Here is a 21,778-nt window from a genome sequence, read left to right on the forward strand (position 1 = left end):
GCGCATGCGCGGGCGTCCAAGGACGGAACCAACCCGTACTGAGCGGGGGAGGCTGCCACAGAACATACCAACTGTGTGAGGTGGGGGGTCGCCATCAACGGGAGGCAGATTTCATCTCCAAGAGTCGACTGGGCACCTCCCAGTGGTCTCGCAGTTTGTTCGTTTGCTTTACCATTTGCTAGTACTTTGAGGGAAACCAAAGAGCAGTAGTAACAGAGTCCGCGAAACCCTACCGTGGAACCTTAAAAGTCTTCTCTGCCACATCAAGCGTCGTCTGGCCCTGTTTTTGCGTGTAACTTAAGTTACACTGAAATTATCTGTTCATAAGATAATGAAAACAATCTCCGGATGGTAAATGTTATTAAAGTCTGACCATTTCAGGAGAAGAACGGACTCTGGGAAGTGGAGACTCTTAAAGATGCAAGGTAGAAGCATAAAATAAGAACAGCCACCTGTGGTGAAATTTAAAATCTGCATTTTTATGACCCAGCAATTTCATGTCTACAAGTGTGCAGAAGATGTGTTCATGTTCAGGCCCGCTTCCTTGTGAAAAATATAAACAAAGGAAATGTACAATAAGATGTGAATGAATAAAATGGTATGCTCTATAATAAAATATTACATATAAGACTCATAAATGAGTACTATATATATGGACATTTGACAGCTCGTAAGAGTTGTTGAATAGTAATGTGTCAATAAATATGTTACTGAAAATTTGGTCCTTGTCACCACACCAAATGAGAGTGATGGGGACAAGGTTTTGAGGATAAAGGAAGAAGAAATGTATTGTTCCTGCTGCTGCTGCTAAGTCACGTCAGTCGTGTCCGACTCTGTATGACCCCATAGATGGCAGCCCACAGGCTCCCCCGTCCCTGGGATTCTCCAGGCAAGAACACTGGAGTGGGTTGCCATTTCCTTCTCCAATGCATGAAAGTGAAAAGTGAAAGTGAAGTCGCTCAGTTGTGTCCGACTCTTAGCGACCCCATGGACTGCAGCCTACCAGGCTCCTCCCATGGGATTTTCCAGGCAAGAGTACTGGAGTGGGTTGCCATTGCCTTCTCCAGAAATGTATTGATTTGCCACCAAATGAGGAGGGTGGCAGACTAGAGACTGGGAAACTATGACCTGCCTTCTGGGGAGAAAGCAGGTGTATTTAAAGAAAAGTCTTGAAGCTGGGGTTAAGGTAAGAGGAACAAGCAGAGATGAATATGTATATACACACCATGACAATATGACTTGTGGACTTTCTGAAGATATGGTCCATATAACCCTAGCAAGTAGTAAAGAGCCTGGCCAAAAATAAACACCCAAAACTTGTTGATTGAATTGAATTGGGAAATGGGGAGATCAGAAAAGGTTTCAGCATAGGGCCAGAAATGCCCTTTTGAAGCATCTTACTTCAGAGAAAAATGTTTATCAATTGTTGTTAACAGCCATCTTGCAAGCCTAAAGAGAGCCAGCCTATGGCGTGCAGCCTCTAAGATGGCCCCCAAACATCCTGCCTCCTGGCAATCACATTCTTATGGAATTCCTCCTTCCCTTTGAGTGTGGGCTACACTTAATGACTCTCTTTCAAAAAACAGATAATATGAGAGAAATGCTGGGATGTCATTTCCAAAATTAGGTTATAAAAAGACTCGAGCGGGCTTCCCTTGTGGCTCAGTGGTAAAGAATCCACCTGCCAATGCAGCAGACACATTTTGATCCCTGATCGGGGAAGATCTCACATGCTGGGGAGCAGCTAAGCCCACAACTACTTAGCCTGTGCTCTAGAGCCCAGGAGCCACAACTATTGAGCCTGCATGCTGCAACTACTAAAGCCCATGCACCTAGAGCCTGTGCTCTGCAATAAAAGAAGCCACATCTATGAGAAGACTGCATACGACAAGAAGAGTAGCCCCCACTTGTTGCAACTAGAGAAAGTCAGAGCAAAGCAACAAAGACCTAGAGCAGCCAAAAATAACATAAATAAATAAATAATTTTTTAAAATATGTTCGTAGGCCTGGGAGGGTGGGTGGATACATAATAAGCCAAAAATAGAGACTACTTCTGGAAAGGGAGCTAGAAGTCCAAATATGTGTTCAGACAAAGAGAACCTTAATTTATCTGTAATGTTCTCATTTTATTTTTACAACTTCTATATAATTTTAAATAAATAAACCATATATTTATAAAACAAACAAAGCAATCACTCAGTTCAGTTCAGTAGCTCAGTCACGTCTGAATCTTTGCAAACCCATGGACTAGCACGCCAGCCTCTGCTGGGGCTGGACCCCGGCAGGATCCAGGGGTACCCTCAGGATGACGGCTTAGGCGATAAGGATAGCAAAGCGGAGAGCAGGGCTTGATCTTCCTTGATTAACATAGAAAACCAATAAAGCTCCTGTGTTCCAAGGAGTCATCCTGAAAGAACAACAGAGAGAGAAAAGGAGGGAAAAGGAAAAAAGAACGACACAGGGAGACCAAGCTTCGGTGAGCGAGGTCCATAACTTTATTTTCAAAAGGAACTTTTATACCTTGACTTGTACATAGAGGGAAATGAAAGATGCAAAGTCATACAGAGTCAGCCCGAACATTACATCTGTTTTGTCTTTATCAAAACCAGGATTTTTTCTGTACACCTTTCCCATAAAAAATGTTGTGTACATTATCTTCTGGCCTTGGAGGCCTGTGGACATTTTATGACCCTTTTTTGATAAAGGCTGATCAGCCAGAAAACTTATTTTCCCTTGAAGTGTTTTTTCTTTATTTCTCCCAGCCTCAGAAAATACTAAATAAAGTTACATTCTCACAGAGCAAAGGTGCAGTGGGTCACAACAAAGAAAGAACCAATTAGCTCAAAGGTCTGGTGTGGTTAATTCCAAGGCTGCTACTTGTTTTTCTTACATTCCAACTATGTTAACCAATGCACTCCCGGGTACACAATGGATAAGGGATATGGGCACTTGGCAGCAAGCATTGGCCCAATAATGAAGCCCCTTACCAATACTATCTATTCTAATAATTTTTCATCCCTTAAAGGACTCTATGCTCATTAGGACTTTTAGAGTGTTTTGGCTTCCCGTGTCTTTCAAGGTTGGGGAGTTGTGAACAATCATGTGTGTTAATTGCAAGAGTATGGATAAACCTGTCAGGCAAACTAGAAAGCCAACAGAGGGGTTAAAATAGAAATATTCCTTTCATGTTCTGGAGACTTATTAACTAAAGCCCTAAGTTGATTTTTTCCAGAGAAAGGTGGTTGGGGATAGCCCCCTGTTAATGTCAGAAGAGTTGGTGAAAGGCACAAGATAGTAAGACAGACAGATTTTGGTTTTGGGGTAGATGCTCGAGCAGATTCAGGGGGTCCCTTGAGGCCTGATCCACCTTTTCCTGTCAGATCTCTTCCGCATGACCTTTGTCATGGGTGGGATCTCCCTTGGTGGCTCCCGGCACCTCCCTGTCCATCACCAACTCCCAGAGCCTACCCAAACTCATGTACATTGAGTTGGTGATGTCATCCAACCATCTCATCCTCTGTCATCCCTTTCTCCTCCTCCTGCTGCTGCTGCTGCTGCTAAGTTGGTTCAGTCGTGTCTGATTCTGTGCGACCCCACAGACGGCAGCCCACCAGGCTCTGCCATCCCTGGGATTCTCCAGACAAGAACACTGGAGTGGATTGCCATTTCCTTCTCCAGAAATGTATTGATTTGCCACCAAATGAGGAGGGTGGCAGACTAGAGTCTGGGAAACTATGACCTGCCTTCTGGGGAGAAAGCAGGTGTATTTAAATCTTTCCCAGCATCCAGGTCTTTTCAAATGAGTAAGCTCTTCACATCAGATGGCCAAAGTACTGGAGTTTCAGCTTCAACATCAGTCCTTCCAATGAACACTCAGGACTGATCTCCTTTAGGATGGACAGGTTTGATCTCTTTGCAGTCCAAGGGACTCTCAAGAGTCTTCTCCAACACCACAGTTCAAAAGCATCAATTCTTCGGTGCTCAGCTTTCTTTATAAGCAATCACTAGAGACCATTTAATGATTGCTGCATCAAGGGATCTAATCTTTCTGTGTTGATCTTTTTTTTCCCAAAGTTTTTCATGCCATTTCTTGTCATTTATAAAGTGGGTTATTTATTAACATTAGGAAAATCATTTGTTTACAACTCCTCATGTTCCACGTGGAAATACTACAGTTAGTGTAAAAAGCCTGGCCCCTCTCTATCTCCTTCCTCACACCTCCCAGAGTAGGACAGACTTATATGACTGATAGGTTTCAGAGAAGGAACCGCACTTGCTTTTCCCAGTCCTTTCCTCACTCTCTCTCAGATCTGCCCACCTGCATGAAGCACATTTTTTCTGCTCTTCTCTGCTATAACTTTTCAGCACATCACACCATCCCTCACCTCTACTGTATACACCAAGAAAAGCTGAGACTGTTTAGATGTACCATAACATGGCAAGGGCTTCCCAGGTGGCACTAGTGGTAAAGAATCTGCCTGCAAATGCAGAAGAGATGTAGGTTTGATCCTTGGGTCAGGAAGATCCCCTGGAGGAGGGCATGGCAACCCACTCCTGTATTCTTGCCTGGTGAATTCCATCAACAGGGGAGCCTGGTGGCTTGCAGTCCATAGGGTTGCACAAAGAGTCAGACATGACTGAAGCAACTTAGCACATGCACACATATGACATGGCAAGCCCATCCATTTCAGGATTGAAATATAAGCAAGCTCACTTGGTTAACACACTAATCTTTCAATCCATTCCAATCTTGGCCAAAGAACAGAAATGTTATTTATTGACCTCCTCAAACCACAATAATTAGGAAGCTGATAATTCTTTACTTTTCTTTAAAAAAGAAAATTGTAGGGCTATATAATTATCTACTCCTGTAAAACTATAGCAAAAGAGAACAGTACCAAAGCACATGTGCACAGCATCCAAGAAAATGCTGGAAAAGTCTCAAGTATATGCATACAGCACTTGGTTAGTCATTATGTAATCTTCTCTTTTTTCTTTTCATTTCTCTTTTTTTCATTTTTTGGCCTCAGCATTTATTATACCATTTGGCTCTTTCAAATCTATATTTCTATTTATTTATAAATAGAAATATTTGTATTTATAGGGAATACACACCATTAGATAGTGTTCTTGATTCCATTTAGAAATAAAATTTTCCTTCTCTTTTTTAAAGCTTCCATTTCAGTTTAACTGAAGAACAGCTTGAAATTGCAAGCAAGCTATTTTTTTCGACAAATATATATAATTAACAAATACTCATCTATTTGAATCTTAATTTTTTTAGATATTATAAATCAGATTAAAGAAACATCTGCCTTCAGGCATACAAAAATACATATACATAAGTTTATCCATTGGTGATTTTGTTTTATTTTGGGGGGTTTTCTTTTGGCTGTGTCACATGGCTTGCAGCATCTTAATTCCCTGACCAGGGATTGAACCTGTGCCCCCTGCAATGGAAGCATTGAGTCCTAACCACTGGACTGCCAGGGAACTCCCTCATTGGTAATTTTAAAATACTGAAAATAAATGTTCAGTCATAGGAGAATGAAACATCCAGTTACAAGACTATTGGGACTTAGTATAGCCACTATGGAGAACAGTTTGAAAGTTCCTTAAAAAACTAAAATTAGACCTACTATATGATCCACCAATCCTGCTCCTAGGCATGTATCTAGAGAAAACCATAATTTGAAAAGATAAAGCACCCCAATGTTCGTTGCAGCACCATTTATAATAGCCAGGACATGGAAGCAACCTAAATGTCCATCAACAGAGGAGTGAATAAAAAAGATGTGGTACATATATACAATGGAATATTACTTGGCCATAAAAAGTGAAATAATGCTGTTTGCAGCAACATGGATGGACCTAGAGTGAAGTCAGACAGAGAAAGACATATCATATGATATTGCTTATATGTGGAATATTTTTTAAAAGAGTATATAGGAACATATTTATAAAACAGAAATAGAGTTACAGAGGTAGAAAACAAACTTAGAGTCACCAGAGAGTAAGGGGAGAAAGGATAAATTAGGAGATTGGGATTGATACATACTACCTTGGAAAAACAGAAAGTCACCTTGGAAAAAGCCTGAAGTTAACTCTTATCATGTCCTTTAAATACACAGCTCACTCTACTTGAAACTTCAGACTTGGGCAAATTAGTAGAACTTTAAGCCAAGAAAAAAAAAAAGGCAAAGGGACATTTAAAATCTCAAACATGAGATCTCTGTCTGTCTGTCTGGATATGTAGGTATCAGTGTGTGTCCTTGTCTTTTGATAATATTGCTACAATTAATTTGTAAATAAGCTCTAAATTAATTGGCTTAAAGAAAAGTAAGTGCTTACAAAACAAACAATTCAAGATAAATTAAACTGAATGAATTTCAGGTTCACATGAACTGGGAAATATTCAATATTAAATTAATACCTGGTATCAATATTAATGTTTGTTTGTTAATCTAATTATTATGGACATATCTAAGAATCATCAACATTAAGTATAATACTTTTATTATGCCTAGATTTAATATAAACTAAATAAGATCTTAGTATATCTATTGCAAATTTGTCAACAAGGAAAGTCTTGATATAAAAAAACTTTTAAGGAAAGAAAATGCAAATGAGATAAGAGCTTTAGGTGATTTATGTTTACTGATCTATAGAGTGGTGAAATAAAGGACAGTTCATGGTTGCTTAAGGAAAGTAGGACATGTGCTTTTATTAAAAAGGTATAAGGAGTGGAATTACATTTTACTAAGACAAAAGGAAGTAAGTCTGACTTACAGGTGGCTGTTCTCTGAATGGACAAATAAAGTGATAAATACAGAAAGTGAAAAAAAGTTTTATGAAAAGTGGATCCTGAGAAAAGAGTTTTGTGGATAGTACAAGTTTTCCTGAGATGTTGAACTGCCTCTGAAATCTTTTATTTCTGCTTTATTGACTATGCCAAAACCTTTGACTGTGTGAATCACAAAAATCTGTGGAAAATTTTGAAAGAGATGGGAATACCAGACCACCTGACCTGCTTCTTGAGAAACCTATATGCCGTCAGGAAGCAACAGCTAGAACTGGACATGGAACAACAGACTGGTTCCAAATAGGAAAAGGAGTACATCAAGGCTGTATATTGTCAGCCTGCTTATTTAACTTATATGCAGAGTACATCATGAGAAACGCTGGGCTGGAAGAAGCACAAGCTGGAATCAAGATTGCCAGGAGAAATATTGATAACCTCAGATTAGCAGCAGCAATAGCAGATGACACCACCCTTATGGCAGAAAGTGAAAAACTAAAAAGCCTCCTGATAAAAGTGAGAGAGGAGAGTGAAAAAGTTGGCTTAAAGCTCAACACTCAGAAAACGAAGATCATGGCATCTGGTCCCATCACTTCATGGGAAATAGATGGGGAAACAGTGGAAACAGTGTCAGACTTTATTTTTGGGGGCTCCAAAATCACTGCAGATGGTGATTGCAGCCATGAAATTAAAAGACGTTTACTCCTTGGAAGGAAAGTTATGACCAACCTAGACAGCGTATTAAAAAGCAGAGACATTACTTTGTCAACAAAGGTCTGTCTAGTCAAGGCTATGGTTTTTCCAGTAGTCATGTGTGGATGTGAGAGTTGGACTATAAAGAAAGCTAAGCGCTGAAGAATTGATGCTTTTGAACTGTTGGAGAAGTTGGAGAAGACTCTTGAGAGTCCCTTGGACTGCAAGGAGATCCAACCAGTCCATCCTAAAGGAAATCAGTCCTGGGTGTTCATTGGAAGGACTGATGTTGAAGCTGAAACTCCAATACTTTGGTCACCTGACTCATCTGAAAAGACCCTGATGCTGGGAAAGATTGGAGGCAGGAGTAGAAGGGGATGACAAAGGATGAGATGGTTGGATGGCATCAAAGACTCAATGGACATGAGTTTGGGTGGACTCCAGGAGTTGGTGATGGACAGGGAGGCCTGGCGTGCTGCGGTTCATGGGGTTGCAAAGAGTTGGACACGATTGAGTGACTGAACTGAACTGAACTGATTGTTACTTTGGCTAAGTGAATAACTATTGTTTCACAGTGAATATAAGCTGGTACCAAACTGGAATTTATTTGGTTTTCTCTTTTTTATTAAGAGAACACAGTTTTTTTGGAATGAATGTGACTTTTGATAACAAGACTGTGTGAATTTCTTTGCCTTTAAATGATTTATATTTGTTTTTAAAACCTTTTGTTACTTTGATAAAAATGAATAAATATTATTTCAAAATGATCTATGAAGATAAATTTCATTCTGCTTCTACAAAAAATTAACCCCTCATTGTCAGACTTTTACCATCTTGATGTCCTTGTAACATGGCAACAGCCTACTTGTAAATCAGGGAATTTAAAATGGGTAAACAATAGTTGTAATAAAACAGTCAGGGCTCTGGGAAATCCAAGACAGCCGCTTGGCTTTCTGGCTCCCAGACAAACTTCATTTTTTATTTGATGGGTTAAAGCCTTTCCTTGCTGCAGGGTTAACGCCTTCACAAAGGAAAAAAAAAAGTTAAAAGTGTGTCTTTCACTTAGAGTATACTTTCTACCATCTCCAGTGATCAAGGCACCCACTTCATGGGACAATCATACAAGCCTTAACAAAAACTTCACAAACTTCTTAAAACCATCACTGTTACAATCAACCTCAATCATCAGGCAAGGACAATAGAATGAAGATTAATTACAAGGGATTAAATAAACTGCCACATATGATTAAAATTTTCATGAGTTTTTGTCTGATACAGTATTGGCTTCTGATCTTCATTTTCAGATATAAAGAAGCTCTTCTCCTCAAGCTACTTATGGTTTAAAACAATTTGGTAATTTATACCTGTGGGCAAAATTAAAACATTTTTCTTTTCTCTATTTTCTTTTCTCTAACTTGTCCCTCCAGAAATTGGAGACACTTGGGTTCTGAATAGTCTTATCAGGTAAATAAAAGACTGTCTCCTGAAATATACAGAAGTCTCAAAACCTCTAGAGGGTTTTGGGAAACTCTAGAGGGAAAAAAATTCACCTAGGTCTATGGCATCTGTAGTCAATGGACCAAATTTATTTTAAAAGCAAATTAGTCTTGTCTGTGTTTAATAAAAATGGGGAAAATTTTAGAAAAAATATGTTTCACTAAATATTAAATTCTAGTTTTATTAATTAAGATATGTGTTTCCAAAAACTCACTTCTGAGATAATTCCTTGCTGTTATGTTGTATCATTACAATATTTAACTGAGTTAATAAAGGACATTATAAGTTTTTTTCTGAAACCTAGCTTCATAATCAGTCTTTGCATAATGATCAGATGCTCCATGATCTACAACCAGAAGATTAACAACAGGCGATAGTCATTTAACAGACAAAGTCAGGAATCTAAGTATACACTGGGCTGTGCCTAGTAAAAGTTCTTCAAGTCTTACTTGTGACCTTACTATTACTACTAGCTATATTGTTTGTTTTCTATATTGCCTGCTTCAGAAAGTTGTTGTGTCTTACACTACTAAATGGGTGACTGAGCCTCTGATAAAATGATGATGTATAGTTGCATATAAGATCAATGATTCTAAAGATATAATTTTAGAATATAGGAATAAGCAACAAGAGGGAATATTTTCCTGTACTGTAAGAGACTACAAGGCAGGTATGGTCCAGAATTGCCTAGTCCAGGAACAGCACATTAAGTGGCCAATCAGAAAAATCTTCTCCAGACCTGGGAATGAGTATTTCTAAACAGTTATAAAATGGTTGTAAAATGCCCCTAAATAATGGTCAAATTTATGGCCATAGGGGCTTTGCCAACCAGAAACTGGCACTTGCCATCTGCCTCTACAAAGATTAAATCAGGGCTGCTACAGTTGCCAACCTTCAATACCCCTTGAAAGGAGTTCAAGATAAAGATCAGGAATGAGGCACTCTGTGCTCTGGGGAAAATGGGCAGGACAGGACTTCAGATAGTTAGATGTTTTCAGGTAAGTATTTTCATGAGCCCCAGTTCTTGCATCTTCTCATACCTAAAGAAACACTAACATCATAGATGAATGTATGGTCCTGGTCTCTTGGCTAGCCCCTCTTCTGGGCCCCTTGGCAGCTTTTCTACCTCTATTAATCTTCAGGTCATCTTTAACCTTCTTGTTAAGTTTATTTCTTTCAAAAAACAACAAATGAATTTCCAGATGCTGTTACGATAAGGATATCAGCCAGTTGACACATGCTAGAACAAACTGCTATGTCATTTTGTGGACTTTCATCTCCCTCCATAAATGCACCCTGAAAGAGAGTGGGCATTGAGACCCAGGACCCACAATGCCCCTGGGAACCAAGACCCCACAGTGCCCCTGTCCATTCTAACGAAGCCAGAGAGCAGTCTTTGCCCCTTTCCCCAATGACCTGGGTCCTCATGACCCAAGATGGGGATAGTCAGTCAGTTAGACATGAGCAGGGTACTAAAGGGCCAAAGATTTGATCCACAGATAAAGAGGTGGGGGGAATGTAGAGTCCTGCCCCAAGGTCAGAGCTGTGACACCTTGCACCAAGGCCACAGACACAGAGCCCAGAACCAAGGCCACCTCCAGAACTGACTAAACCCAATTGTAACCATTGCCAAAGTCCCCCCCTCCCCCGATCATCACCAACAGGCTTCCTGACTCCAAATGAAGTAAAAATGCCCACCCCAGTAGCCACCCTATACTGCCCTAACCAATCACCTAATGCCTCTTGTTCAAAGTGAAAGAAGAGAGTGAAAAAGTTGGCTTAAAGCTTAACATTCAAAAAACTAAGATCATGGTACCAGGTTCCATCACTTCATGGCAGACACATGGGGAAACAGTGGAAACAGTGGCTGACTTTATTTTGGGGGGCTCCAAAATCACTGCAGATGGTGACTGCAGCCATGAAATTAAAAGATGCTTGCTTGTTGGAAGAAAAGCTATGACCAACCTAGACATCATGTTAAAAAGCAGAGACATTACTTTGCCAACAAAGGTCCGTCTAGTCAAAACTATGGTTTTTCCAGTGGTCATGTATGGATGTGAGAGTTGGACTATAAAGAAAGCTGAGCGACGAAGAATTGATGCTTTTGAACTGTCGTGTTGGAGAAGACTCTTGAGAGTCCCTTGGACTGCAAGGAGATCCAACCAGTCCATCCTAAAGGAAATCAGTCGTGAATATTCATTGGAAGGACTGATGCTGAAGCTGAAACTCCAATACTTTGATCATCTGATGCAAAGAGCCAACTCATTGGAAAAGACCCTGATGCTGGTAAAGATTGAAGGCAGGAGGAGAAGGAGACGACAGAGGATGAGATGGTTGGATAGCAACCACAACAAGAAAAGCCACTGCAATGAGAAGCTCACACACTGGAACTAGAAAAAAAGACCATGCAGCAACGAAGACCCAGCACAGCCAAAAATAATAAAAATAATTTTTTTTAAAAAGAGAGACAGAATGGCTTGATACCAAGGGCCAGGCAACCAAGCAGAGTTATGAAATCTATTTAAATGGGGAAGCAGTACTGTGTATTTGGCATGCCACTACTAAAGATCCCGAGTGCCACAACTAGAGAACTCACATGCCACAACAAAGATCGAAAATCCCACATGATGCAACTAAGACCTGGTGCAGCCAAATAAATAAATATTTTTAAAAAATAGATTTCCAACTGTCTATATTTTTTTAAAGGGGTAGGAAGGAGTTCCCAGGTGACAGAGTGGTAAAGAATCTGCCTGCCAACGCAGGAGACACAAGAGACACAGTTGGATCCCTAGGTTGGGAAGATTCCCTGGAGAAGGAAATGGCCACCCATTCCAGCACTCCAATATTCTTGCCTGGAAAATTCCACGGACAGAGGAGCCTGGCAGGTTACAGTCCATGGGGTCGCAGACAGAGGGACACGACTGAGCAACTGAGGGCATTTAGAAAAACAGGGCCTTTTTTCAGGCAACTTGGAAGATGAACATGGGAACCAAAAGCAACCGACCATCTTTCAAATAAGAAGAGGGTCCTGCCTGGGGAAACTGGCCAAGAAAAGCTCCCTCCATACTACAAGAACATTGGACTGGGCTTCAAGACTCCAAATGAGGCCATCGAGGCACCTACATTGACAAACAATGCCCTTTTACTGGTAATGTCTCCATTGGAGGGCAGATCCTGTCTGGTGCGGTGACAGAAATGAAGATGCAGAGGACAACTGTCATCTGCCGAGACTACCTTCACTACAACCACTTTGAGAAGCACCATAAGAACATGTCCGTGCACCTTTCCCCCTGCTTCAGGGACGTCCAGATCAGCAACACTGTCACAGTGGGTGAGTGCTGAGCAAGACTGTGTGCTTCAACATGCTCAAGGCCACCAAGGCTGCTGGAACTATGAAGTGGTTCCAGAAGTTCTGAGACTGGTCCCTTGCCCACTGCCTCAAACAAAATAAAGTTATTTTCCCAGTCAAAAAAAAAAAAAACAAAAAAAACCCAGCAACCACAAGAAAGTTGAAATGGCTATAATATTAATAATATCATACAAAACAGACCTTAAAACAAAAAGAGTTTACTAGAGACACAGAAGGATATAGCATCATGATAAAAATATCAGCACATCAGAAGATAACAGTTACAAACATAAATGCATCTAAGAGCAGATCATCAAAATACATGAAGCAAAAAACGGACAGAAATGAAAGAAGAAATACACAACTCAACAATCAAATTTGGAGAATCCAATACACCACTTTCAATTACAGATAAAACAAACCCTCATTTAATGAGATAAAATAAAGCTTGAACAACAACACTAAAATTAGACCTTACAAACAACTATAAAACCCTCCAACAACAGAATATATACTCTTCTCAAGGAACAGGGAACAGTCTCCAGGATAGATATTATACTAGGCCTTTAAAAAAAAAACCTCAGTAAATCTAAAAGGCTAGAAATAACTCAAGATATATTTTCCACTATAATAAAAAGAAATTAGAAATCAACTGCAGGAAAAAAAAAAAAGGGAAATTCACAAATACATGGAAATTAAACATTGAGCTCCCAGACAATAATGGGTCTAAGAAGAAATCAAAAGGGAAATCAGGAAGTTATTTGAGATGAATGAAAATCAAGACACAACATACCAAAACTTGTTAAATGCAATTAAAGCAGTGCTTAGAAGGAAATTTACAACTGTAATGGAGTTATTAAGAAAGGAGAGAGGACTTCCCTAGTGGTCCATTGCTAAAGAATTGATCTCCCAGTGTAGGGGACACAGGTTCTATCCCTGATCCGGGAAGATTCCACATGCCTCTGGGCAACTAAGCCTGTGCCCCACAACTACTGAGCCCCTGCTCTAGACTCTGTGAGCCGCGGCTACTGAAGCCTGTGTGCCTTTGCGCCCGTCCTTTGCAAAAAAGGAAGCCACCACAATGAGAGGTTTGCACACAGCAACTGGAGAATATGTCTCTGTTCAGGCAACTAGAAAAAGCCCACACGTAGCAACAAAGACCTAGCGCGGCCAAAAATAAATAAATGAATAAAAAGAGAGAGATCACAAATCAGTAACCTAAACTTCTACCTCAACACACTGGAAGAAGAGTACTCTAAACCTAAAGCAAGCAAAAAAGGAAATAATAAAGAATACAGCAGACATTATGAAAATAGTGACTAAAAAAAACACTGAAAATCAGTGAAACCAAATGCTGATCCTTCAAAAAGATCTACACAATTGATATACATTTAGCAATATTAACCAAGATAAAAACAAAGATGACTTAAATTACCAGTATCAGAAATGAAAGGACATTACCATTTACCTTAGAGAAATTTAAAAAATCATAAAAGAATTCTATGAATTGTAGGCCAAAAATCTATAAATTAGATGAAATGGACAAATTCCCAGAAAGACACAAACTACCAAAACTGGCTCAAGAAGAAATAGACAATCTGAGTTTATCTAAGTCAGTGAAGAGGTTGAAATAGTAATTTAAAAACTTCCCACAGAGAAAAGCCCAGGCTCAGATGGCTTCATCACTGAATTCTACCAAACATATAAAGAATTCATAACAATTCTTCAAAAACTATTCTAAAAAACAGAACACAAAAAAAGGAGAAGGAATTCTCTAGCAGTTCAGTGGTTAGGGCTCTATGCTTCCACTGAAGAGAGCACAAGCTCAATTCTGGGTCAGGGAACTAAGATCCTTCATGCCACATAGCTTGACCAAAATAAAATAATTTTTTAAAAGTTTTAAACAAAAAATAGAAGTTGAGAGAATATTTCCCAAGTCATTTCATGGGACCAATATAACTCTTATGCCAAAAACAAAGACATCATAAGAAAAGAAAATTACTGATCAATATCTCTTATGAATATGGTTACAATAATCCTTGAAGAAGGAAATGGCAACCCACTCCAGTATTCTTGCCTCGAGAATCCCATGGAGAGAGGAGTTTGCGGGCCATGGTCCACGGGGTCGCAGAGAGTAGGACACGACTGAAGTGACTAAGCAAGCACGCACGCACAATAATCCTCAACAAAATTTAGCATTTTATAAAAAGATTTGTTCAGGCTTCCCTGGTGGTCTGGTAGTTAAGAATCTGCCTGCCAGTGCAGGGGACACAGGTTCCATCCCTGAATGGGGAAGGTCCCACATGCTGCAGGGCAACTAAGCCTGTGAGCCACAACTACTGAGACTGCACAATGCAACTACTGAACATTTGCACCGAGAGCCTGTGCTCTGCAATGAGAGCAGCCACCACAATGACAAGTGTGTGCATCACAACTAGAGAGGGGCCCACACTTGCCACAACCAGAGAAAGCCCATGCACAGCAACAAAGACCCAGTGCAGCCAAACATAAATAAATAAAATAATTAATTAATAAAAAGAGATTTGCTCACTATGATCAACTGGGATTTATTCTACTAATGCAAGGTTGGTTTTATATCTGAAAACCAATTAATATGGTACATCACATCAGTAATATAAGACATCACATCCAATACTTTTTTATGATTAAAAAACTCAACAAACTTGGAATATAAAGGAATTAACCTCATAATAGACTTTTATGAAAAAGACCACAGTTAACATCACACTTAACAGTAAAAAATTAGATGCTTTCCCACTAAGATTTAGAACAAGACAAGAATGTTCACTCTTGCTACCTCTAATCAACATTATCTTAGAGGTTCTAGCCAAGACAATTAGAAAGAAATAAAAGATATCTAGATTGAAAAGAAAGGAGTAAAATGATCTCCATTTTCAGATGGAATGAACTTGTATATAGGAATTCCTAAGGTATCCACTAAAAAATATATTAGAATTAATAAATAAGTTCTGCAAAGTTGTAAAAGATCAATAAAAATAAATTATACTTCTATACATTTGCAATGAACAATCTAAATATGAAATTAAAAATAGCATTACGATACCATCATAAGGAATAAAATACTTAGGCAAAATTTTAACAAAAGACATATAGAACTTATACCCTGAGAACTACAAAATGCTGTTGAAAAAAAAGTTAAACTAGATCTAAATAACTGGAAAAAACATCCCATGTTCTGATCAGAACTAACGGTTAATATACAATACTCCCAAACTGATCTACAGATTCAATACCATCTCTATCTACTTTGTAGAAATTGATGAGCTAACACTAAGATTCGCACAGAAAACCAAGAATAGCCAAAACAACACACTTTCCCATTTCAAATTTATTACAAAGCAATGATAATAAAGACAATTTGGTACTAGGAAAAAAGCAAACACACAGATCAATGGAATAGAATTGAGTGACCAAAAATAAAACCATGTATCTAGCATCAATTGATTTGAACCCAAAGTTCAACCTTGGGACCAAAGTTGGATGGTCCAAAGACCATCAATGGGAAAAGAACAGTATTTTCAATAAATGGTGTAGGAACAATTAGAATTAGACACTTATCTCACACAATATACAAAAATTAACTCAAAATTGATCAAAGATCTAAACTTAAGAGGTAAAACTATAAAACTCTTGGAAGACAACACAGAGGGAATTTTCATGTTCCTATATTTGGCAATGATACTTTAATAAGACATCAAAAGCACAGGCAACAAAAATTAAACTGACAATCAAAATTTAAAAATTTTGTGCATGAAAGGACACCATCAAGAGAGTGAAAAGACAACCCATGAAATAGGGGAAAAATTTTGAAATCTGGTAAAGAATTAATGTCTAGAATTTTAAACTCACATCTCAAGGACAAAAGCACACGGAAACAACACCAATCCAAAACCAGCAAAAGTCTTGAATAGGCATTTCACCAAAGATATACAGATGTCTAATAACCTCAGATATGCAGATGACACCACCTTTATGGCAGAAAGTGAAGAAGAACTAAAGAGCCTCTTGATGAAAGTGAAAGAGGAGAGTGAAAAAGTTGGCTTAAAGCTCAACATTCAGAAAACTAAGATCATGGCATCCGGTCCCATCACTTCATGGCCAATAGATGGGGAAACAATGGAAACAGTGAGAGACTATTTGGGGGGGCTCTAAAATCACTGCAGATGGTGACTGAAGCCATGAAATTAAAAGACGCTTACTCCTTGGAAGGAAAGTTATGACCAACCTAGACAACACATTAAAAAGCAGAGACATTACTTTGCCAACAAAGGTCTGTCTAGTCAAGGCTATGGTTTTTCCAGTGGTCATGTATGGATTCGAGAGAGTTGGACTATAAAGAAAGCTGAGCGCCAAAGAATTGATGCTTTTGAACTGTGGTGTTGGAGAAGACTCTTGAGAGTCCCTTGGACTGCAAGGAGATCCAACCAGTCCATCTTAAAGGAGATCAGCCCTGGGAGCTCTTTGGAAGGACTGATGTTGAAGCTGAAACTCCAATACTTCGGCTATCTGATGCGAAGAGCTGACTCACTTGAAAAGACCCTGATGCTGGGAAAGATTGAGGGTAGGAGGAGAAGGGGACGACAGAGGATGAGATGGTTGGATGGCATCATCGACTCGATGGACATGGGTTTGGGTGGACTCTGGGAGTTGGTAATGGACAGGGAGGCCTGGCGTGCTGCAATTCATCCATACAGTGAAACATTATCGACTCTTAAAAAGGAAGGAAATCCTGACATATGCCACAACACAGATGAACCTTGAAGAATTCTGCTGAGTGAAATAAGCCAGATACTAAAAGACAAATACTGGGACATCCATGGTGGTCCAGTGGCTAAGAATCTGAGTTCCGAATGCAGAGAGCCTGGGTTCAATCCCTGGTCAGGGAACTAGATCCCACATGCCGCAACTGAAGTTCAAATGACACAACTAAAGATCTCGCATACCCCAACAAAGACCTAGTGAAGCCAAAAAAACCCAAAAAGACAAATACTGTATGATCCCACTTACATGAGGTACTTAAAGTAGTCAAAATCGTAAAGAAGAAAGTATAATGGTGGTTTCCAGGAGTTAGGGGAAGGGGGAAATGGGAGGTTATTGTTTAGTGTATTTTCATTTTACAAAGTGAAAAAAGATCTAGAAATGATGGTGGTAATGATTACACAGTATGAATGTATGCAATGCCACTGAACTGGACACTTAAAAATGGTTAAGGGAACTTCCCTGGTAGTCCAGTGGTTAAGAATCCACCTTCCGTTGCAGGGGACTTAGGTTTAATTCTTGGTCAGGGAACTAAGATCCCACATACGGCAGGGGGACTAAGACTATGAACCTCAACTACTGAGCCTCTGCACACATTCTAGCATCCCTGCGCCACAACAAGGAGCCTGCATGCCAGAACAAAGTTTCCACGTGCCACAACTGAGACCCTATGTTAGCTGCTCAGTTGTGTCCAACTCTTTGCTATGCTCTGGACTATAGCCCGCCAGGCTCCTCAGTCCACGGGATTCTCCAGGCAAGAATACTGGAGTGGGTTGCCATTGCCTTCTTCAGGGGATCTTCCCAACCCAGGAATTGAACCCAGGTCTCCCACACTGTATGCAGGTTCTTTCCCTCTGACCCTATGCAGCCAAATAAATAATCAAATATATATATATATTTTTGAAATTCAATTCCACCTTTTTTTTTTATTATTATTATTTAAGAAGTCCAGATCGAGTGGTGGCAAAACAACTGCCTCCACGGTGGTTCCTCAGCTAAACGAGCATGGGGTGGTGCCAGCACCCCCATTCAGGGGTGCAGGAATGCAAGGGTGACAGATAGATGGCTCTGCCAGGAGTGTGAGAGTGTGTCCCTGTAAGGTGCCTGCCCGTGTGGGTACTTAGGGTGACGCCTGCCAGGCAGGAGTCCCCGTGTATTGGATGTGGGTTTTCTCTGCCCTGGGTCTGGGAGCTGGTCCCGGGGAGTGGGTGTAGGGTTTGTAACTCTCCCCACACCAGCTGTGAGCGGCTGTGGGTTTCCTCCTGTCCCGAGTTACATTGCCCCTCGTGTGTTCCCACGTCTGTGTAGTGTGATGTGACCTGTGAGGCCAACAGGCCTGGCTGGGCCCTGGGAGTCTGCACAGTGCATGGGGGGTGGGTTTTCTGGGATGGGGACCTGGGGAGATTCAAAGCTAGAGGGATGCTGTAGAAATTTAATTTTAGGGGGGCTAGAGCCCCCAAGGTGCAGGATCAGGCCTGGCCCCAGAGGATGGAACCCCCCACCCCTCCTCCAGGGGGTGCAACTGGGGGAGGGGCCATGACCAGAGCTTGGTCTTCTCTGGATCTGTGGGGCGGCCAACACCCTCATAGATGCTCACTGGCGACCTGGGCCAGGATCTCCTTGATGCGGACGATGAGCTTGTCGTGCTAAGGCGGGGTCGCTCTCCATGGCGCCGTGCAGCCGGGCCATGTAGAAGTCCAGGGTGCTCAGCGTGGGCGTTTCGCCGGTGCCAGGCACTGGCAGCGAAGCGAAGCTGGCGGTGAGCGCTTGGCGCACCGCCTGGAGCTGCTGCTGCAGCGCCAGCGTCCGCCGCTCCTCCAGCGCCAGCTCCTGCTCCAGACGCTCGCGCGCGCTGCTCATGCTCTGCGTGTGCTTTTGCAGCACAGCGTTCTGCTCCTCGAAGGCCACGTTCATCTTCCGCAGGCGCCGCAGCTCCGCCTCCCGCGCTTTGTTTTGGTCCAAGAACTCTTCAGTGAAGATGCGGACGTCGAAAGTCGAGAAGCCGTCACAGTCCCCACCCTTGTGTCCATTCAAAAGGGTATTCATGAGCCCAGAGCTGGAATCCTCTTTCTTGATCTTTTCCTGGATCTTCTCCGCACACATCTTGTAGGCTTCCGACTGCTGGTAGGCCCTCAGCTCCTTCATGTACTGCTGCTTCTCCCGTTCAGCCTCGTCCAAGTACCGCTGTTTCTCCGCCGGCTGCAGCTTGCTCCACTTGGCGCCCAGCATCTTGGTGATCTCGGGAAAGGGCAGGTCCGGGTGGCGCGTCCGGATCTGCTCGCGCCGCTCGTTCAGGAAACGCACTTAGCCGGTGACAGGTGCCTTGGGCCCATTCGGCAGGCTCTTCTTCCGCTTCTTGCCCTTGGGCCAGCCGCGCTTCTTCATCGGCTCCTCTTCATGGGACCCCTTCTCTCCGGCCCGCGGGCCCTCGCCGCGCTCTGGCTTGACAGCCACCACGAAGCCCCCATGCTGTCCTGGAGCCTTGCCGCTCGCCGGCGCGGAGGCCGCGCCGGGCTGCTTGGGGCCGTGGGACATGGCCACTCCCGGCCGCACCTCCAAAGAAACTTTCCCGGACCTCTCGGCTGCTACGACGCTCCAACCAACCGCCGGGAGCCCGCCCCTGCTCTCAAATATTTTTTTAAAAGGTTAAGATAGGGGAATTCTCTGGCAGTCTAGTGGTTAGGACTCCATGTTTTACTGCCAAGGGCCTGGGTTTGATCCCCAGTTGGGAAACTAAGATCCCCCAAGCCTCACAGAGCTGCCAAAATAAACAAATAAAAATATATTATTTAATGGTTACAGTAGGAAATTTTATGTTCTGTGTATTTTACCACAATAAAAAAGTTGGAAGAAAAACAAAAATTCCTTGTCTTTGCCTCTGAACATGCACACCTAATACATTCCTTATCTGTATTAGTGGGTTTACATACTATCTATTGCGCATATTCCCTCAAGCTAGAAGCCTCTTGGACCACCCTCCTGGGCACATTCTATGGGTCATGGACTCTTGAATTCAGAAAGACACTTTGATCCACCCCCTCCTTTGCCTCTGCCTTGGTTCAGGTCCCTCTCATGTCATGCTGTTGTTCAGTCACTAAGTCATGTCCGATCCTTTGCGACCCCATGAGCTGCAGCATGTCAAGCTCCCCTGTCCTTCATTATCTCTGAAGTTTGCTCAGATTCATGTTCATTTAATCGGTGATGCTAAATGATGGGGTCGCAAAGAGTTTTGAATGATGGTTCAAAACATCAGTCATTCAACCATCTCATTTGCTGTCACTCCTTTCTCCTTCTGCCCTTAATCTTTGCCTACATAAGGGTCTTTTCCGGTAAGTTGACCCTTCACATCAGGTGGCCAAACTATTGGAGCTTCAGCTTCAGCATCAGTTCTTCCAATGAATATTCAGAACTGATTTCCTTTAGGACTAACTGTTTTGATCTCCTTGCTATCCAAGGGACTTTCAAGAGTCTTCTCCAACACCACAGTTAGAAAGCATTAATTCTTTGGTGCTCAGCCTTCTTTATGGTCCAGCTCTCACATCTGTACATGACTACTGGAAAAACCATAGCTTTGACTATACAGACCTTGGTTGGCAAAGTGATGTCTCTGCTTTTTAATACGATGTCTAGGTTTATCACAGCTTTCCAAGGAGTAAGTGTCTTAATTTCATGACTGCAGTCACTGTTCACTGTGATTTGGGAGCCCAAGAAAATAAAATCTTTCGCTGCTTCCACTTTTTCCCCTTCTATTTGCCCTGAAGTGATGAGACCAGGTACCATATTGCAATAGCTTATGCATTATCACCAGCTTTATGTTTAAAACACTAATCCAATCCTATCATTTTTCTGCATAAAAATATTTAATAACTCATCACTGCCCACAGAACAAGCATAGCTCTCAAAGTATTCTCAGCATAACTTTCTACGTCTTGCTCCTATCAGTCTCCACATTAGGCTCCAGCTCCCATTCCCTAGGGTCACACATACATGCCTTAACTTACCTTCTGTTATACATACTTTTCCCATTATCTAAAACTAACTTTCTCTCCTTCATGTAGAGAATTTGTAATCACCCTCCAAAGCTCAGAATCAACATCTCCTCCCTGATTCTCCATTCAAGACACTTGGTTGCTTCTTTCATCAGCCAGTCAATAAAAACTGAAAGCCAACTATATGCCCTAGTACTCCTCTGTCCATGGAATTCTCCAGGCAATAATACTGGAGTGTGTAGCCATTCCCTTCTCCAGGGGATCTTCCTGACCCAGGGATCAAACCCAGGTCTCCTGCATTGCAGGCAGATTCTTTACCCTCTGACCCACCAGGGAAGAATAATACAAGGTACTAAGGCCACAGTAAACAAGAGTCTGTCTGACCCAGACTCTAATAGTCTGCTGCCATGCTGTTGCTTCAGTCATGTAAAACTCTTTGCGACCCCATCGACTGTAGCCCACCAGGCTCCCAGGCAAGAATACTGGAGTGGGTTGCCATTTCTTTCTCCAAAATAAATAGACAAACTTTTTTCAAAAAAAGAACTGATTGTTGGCAGCTCAATAATTATATATATTTTTGAAACATATAGGAATTCCCTGGTCATCCAATGGTTAAGACTCCACATTTTCCATGCAGGGGCACAGATTGGA

General features: G+C 41.5%; 2 pseudogenes; one reads left to right on the top strand and one right to left on the bottom strand.

Moving 5' to 3' along the window:
• Window positions 1–9,977: 9,977 nt before the first annotated feature.
• LOC133252087 (small ribosomal subunit protein uS17-like) lies at window positions 9,978–12,483 on the top strand (annotated as a pseudogene).
• A 6,238-nt stretch (window positions 12,484–18,721) lies between these two features.
• Window positions 18,722–19,771, bottom strand: LOC133251067 (SWI/SNF-related matrix-associated actin-dependent regulator of chromatin subfamily E member 1-related-like; annotated as a pseudogene).
• Between the last annotated feature and the right edge of the window lie 2,007 nt (window positions 19,772–21,778).

This window comes from Bos javanicus, chromosome 7 (genome assembly GCF_032452875.1).
Source record: "Bos javanicus breed banteng chromosome 7, ARS-OSU_banteng_1.0, whole genome shotgun sequence".
NCBI lineage: Eukaryota > Metazoa > Chordata > Mammalia > Artiodactyla > Bovidae > Bos > Bos javanicus.